Source organism: Chiloscyllium plagiosum, chromosome 10 (assembly GCF_004010195.1).
Source record: "Chiloscyllium plagiosum isolate BGI_BamShark_2017 chromosome 10, ASM401019v2, whole genome shotgun sequence".
NCBI classification, from domain to species: Eukaryota; Metazoa; Chordata; class Chondrichthyes; order Orectolobiformes; family Hemiscylliidae; genus Chiloscyllium; species Chiloscyllium plagiosum.
In genome coordinates this window covers 74,794,712-74,798,939 of record NC_057719.1, presented here as the reverse complement: position 1 = coordinate 74,798,939, position 4,228 = coordinate 74,794,712, and the positions used below count along the sequence as shown (strand labels likewise).

At 42.8% G+C, this 4,228-nt stretch overlaps 1 protein-coding gene across 2 annotated transcripts in view; it reads right to left on the bottom strand.

Moving 5' to 3' along the window:
- The window catches only part of actn1 (actinin, alpha 1), a 120,402-nt gene that overhangs the window by 50,046 nt on the left and 66,128 nt on the right, over positions 1 to 4,228 (bottom strand). The gene's annotated exons all lie outside the window — the stretch shown is intronic.

Sequence of the window (4,228 nt, the reverse complement as noted above, 5' to 3'; positions counted from 1 at the left end):
AAAGAGACCTAAGGGGCAACGTTTTCACGCAGAGGGTAGTATGTGTATGGAATGAGCTGCCAGAGGAGGTGATGGAGGCTGGTACAATTGCAACATTTAAGAGGCATTTGGATGGGTATATGAATAGGAAGGGTTTGGAGGGATATGGGCCGGGTGCTGGCAGGTGGCACTAGATTGGGTTAGGATATCTGGTCGGCATGGACGGGTTGGACCAAAGGCTCTGTTTCCGTGGTGTACATCTCTATGACTCTAACTCTGCCTCAAAATAGATCTCATTTCCACTTTCTGGTTTCCATTTAGAGCTCATTTGATTGAGACTCCTGTTGGCCACCACCAGCAACTTCCCAGAAATTTCATATTTATTATTCCATTAGGGAGCTAATTTTGTGTTCAGCTGCAAGAAAATAGTGAACTCTAGTTGTGTTTTCGTTATGAGCCATGCATGAACTTGACTTGCAGCAACACATCTAGAGGGGGTTTACTGGTCTTCATATCAGCTATTTTTCTACCTGATAAAAACTATTCCATTCACCATTTAAAAACAAACTCTGATAAAAATCAACTTTGCTTATCAACTATAAAACTCTCCACATGGTTAAACATTTTGCAAAAGGAGAATTTTGGCTAATGCAATAGGGTGGATAAATGAGGGGAGGTTAGCGACAGTGAACCTGTGGAATTCTCTCCCACAGGAAGCTGTTGGGACCAATTTGTTAGATATATTCAAGAGGGAGCTGGGCGTGACCCTTGCGGCTAAAGAGATCAAGGGCTATGGAGAGAAGTGGGAATGGGATACTGAGAACAGCCATGATCATATTGAATGGTGGGGCAGGCTCAAAGGATCGAATGACCTGCACCTTTTTTCTATCTTCTTTTAGAAAACTAAGATAATATCATTAAAAACAGAAGCAGGAGCAGGCCATTTGGCCCCTCAAGCCTGTTACATCATTCAATAAAATTCTGCCGTATCCAATTGTGACCTTACATTCACTTTGCTGCCTGTACCCCACAACTCTCAATCTCCTGGTCAATCAACATTCTGTTTAATTCAGCCGGAACATACACAGTGACTTCGTGCTCTTCAGAATAGAGAATTCCAAAGATATACAACACCCAGAAGAACTTGCTCCTCAACCCAGTCTCAAATGAGAGAGAACACATTTTTTTTTTTAAAAACTGTGCTGGCTCACTCAAGATTCTGTCACAAATGGAAATATCCTCTCAGCATTAGCCCATTGCTTCCCAAACCATTTCCTACAGTGACCCCATTTCAAGGCTTATAAGATGTCGTGAGTCCTGGGAGCGTGGGGTTTAAGATGTTGAGAGAGCTGATGCCTGTTTGAGTGGGAGTACAGCTGTTATATAACTTGATCAGTGTTCCACGGCCACTGTTGTCATGATGTACATCATGGAAACAGACAGTCCAACCCATCCATGCCGACCAGCTATCCCAACCCAATCTAGTCCCACCTGCCAGCACCCGGCCCATATCCCTCCAAACTCTTCCTATTCATATACCCACCCAGATGCCTTTTAAATGTTACAATTGTACCAGCCTCCACCACTTCCGCTGGCAGCTCATTCATTCCACGCACCACCTTCTGCATGAAAAAGTTGACCCTTAGGTCTCCTTTACATTACCTCCCAATTTGGGAAGCCCTGATCTACACTGTCAAGCCCCCACTGAGTTTTGTGATGTTTGTTAAGATCCCCTCTCAAGCTTCTAAATTCCAGTGTAAGTCCAACATTCTCAAGATTTCCTTCTAAGGTAACCCCCAAATCCCAGGGAACAGCCTAGTGAACCTTTATAGAACTGCTTTCAATGCAAGAACGCCTCTGGTTCAGATAGGGTCTTGTGATGTCTTGGTAGTTTCCCTCCGTAGTGACTGGGTTTAAGACCTATCTGCTCTGGAGAATACATCATAATATTTCTGAACAGGTTGATTAACATAACTTCCCCTCATTCAGTAAGACAACCAAACTGAAGTTAGAATATTCGAGATATGGTCTTACTAATGTCCTGTACAATTGTCATAAAATCTATTTTTATACCCCATCCACTTTGCAATAATCAATTTGCCTCTCTAATTTCTTGCTGTACCTGCATGCTAACATTTTGAGATTCATGTACAAGAACCCCAGATCCCTCTGTACGCAGCATTGTGCAGTCTTTCTCCATTTGAGTAATATTCCGCAAATGAAACTGTGAAGTCAGTTCTGATCATGGGGAGTGGAAGCTAGCAGGACTTGGAGATGGCCTTATGATGGACAACATACCTTTCTTCCCTTGTCATTCACCTTACCTATGCTCCTCATGATTTTATAAACCTCTACAAAGGTCACCCCATAACATCCTACTCTCTCGTGAAAATAGTCCCAGCCTACTTTTATATTTCAGACCCTTCATTCCCAACAACATCCTGGTAAATCTTTTATGAACCCTTTCCAATTTAATAATATCCTTCTTGCAGCAGGACAACCAGAACGAGAAACAGTCCTCCAGAGAGGCCGAACCAACGTCCTGTACAACCTCAACCTGATGACCCAACTTCTATATTCAAACAATGAAGGCAAGCGTGCTAAAGACATTTTTTACCCTCCTGTCAACATGTGATGCAAATTTCAAAGAATTGTAATACATGAACCCCTAGGTCTCTGTGTTCTATAACACTACCCAGGGCCCCTACATATTGTATGAGTCCTGTCCTTGTTTGTTTTACCAAAATGTAATAGCTCATATTTATCCAAATTAAACTCCTTCTGCCACTCCTTACCCCTTTGACCCTATTGATCACAGTCTCTCTGTCATCTTAGATAACCTTCTCTACAATCCACTTTACCACCAATTTTGGTGTCATCTGCAAACTTACTAACCACGCTCCTATGTTCTCATCCAAATCACTTCTATAAATGACAAACAAAGGAGGACCCAGTACTGATCCCTGTAGAAGACCACTGGTCACAGGCCTCCAGTCTGTAAACACAGCAGGCCAGGCAGCATCCAAGGAGCAGGAGAATCGACGTTTCGGGCATAAGCCCTTCTTCAGGAATTTCCTGAAGGGCTTATGCCCGAAACATCGATTCTCCTGCTCCTCGCATGCTGCTTGGCTTGCTGTGTTTTTCCAGCACCACATTTTTCAACTCTGGTACTCCAGCATCTGTAGTCTTCACTTTCAAGGGCTTATGCCCGAAACATCGATTCTCCTGCTCCTCGCATGCTGCTTGGCTTGCTGTGTTTTTCCATTTTTCAACTCTGGTACTCCAGCATCTGTAGTCTTCACTTTCTTCCAGTCTGTAAACAACTCTGTCTCCCACCATAAAGCCAATTTTGCAACCAGTTGGTAAGCTCACCCTGAATCGCATGTGATCTAACTTTACTAATTCGTCTACCATGCGGTACTTTGTCAAAGACTTTACTAAAGTCCAAATAAACAACAACTACCACTCTACCCACAATCTTTTTGGTTACTTCCTCAAAAAAAAAACTCAATCAAGTTTGAGACATGATTTCCCTTACGTAAAACCAATACTGGCTATCCCTAATCAGTTCTTGCCTCTCCAAATGCATGCAAATCCTGTCCCTCAGAATCACCTCCGACAACTTACCCACCACCTATGTCAGGCAAACAGGTCTATAGTTCCCAGGCTTCTCCTTACAGCCTTTCTTAAATAAAGACAGAACATTTGCCTACAGTCCCCTGGCACCTCACCCACAATGATAGATGATTAAAAGATTTCTGCTATGGGCCCTGCATGTCTTTTCTAACTTCACACAAAGTTGTACATCTCTATGACCTCAGATACACTCGATCAGGTCCTAGAGATTTATCCACTTTTATGTTTTGTAAGACCTCCAGAATGCAGTAAAAAGCAAGGATAACTTAGGACATATGACTTCCAACATCTCTAATGATAAGGAAGTTAGCATTAAGGCACTTTACCTGAATGCTCGTAGCATTCATAACAAAGCCGATGAACTAATGGCACAGATAATAGTGAATGATTATGATGTAGTAGGCATCACAGAGACTTGGTTACAGGGGGGTCAGGACTGGCAGTTAAACCTCCATGGTCTTTCAACTTATCGAAAAGACAGAGAGGGGGGCAGAGGGGGTGGGGTTGCCTTGTTAGTTAAGAACAAAATTAAATCTATGGTATTGAATGACATAGAGTCGGATGATGTGGAGTCTGTGTGGGTGGAATTGAAGAACCACAAAGGCAAAAAAAA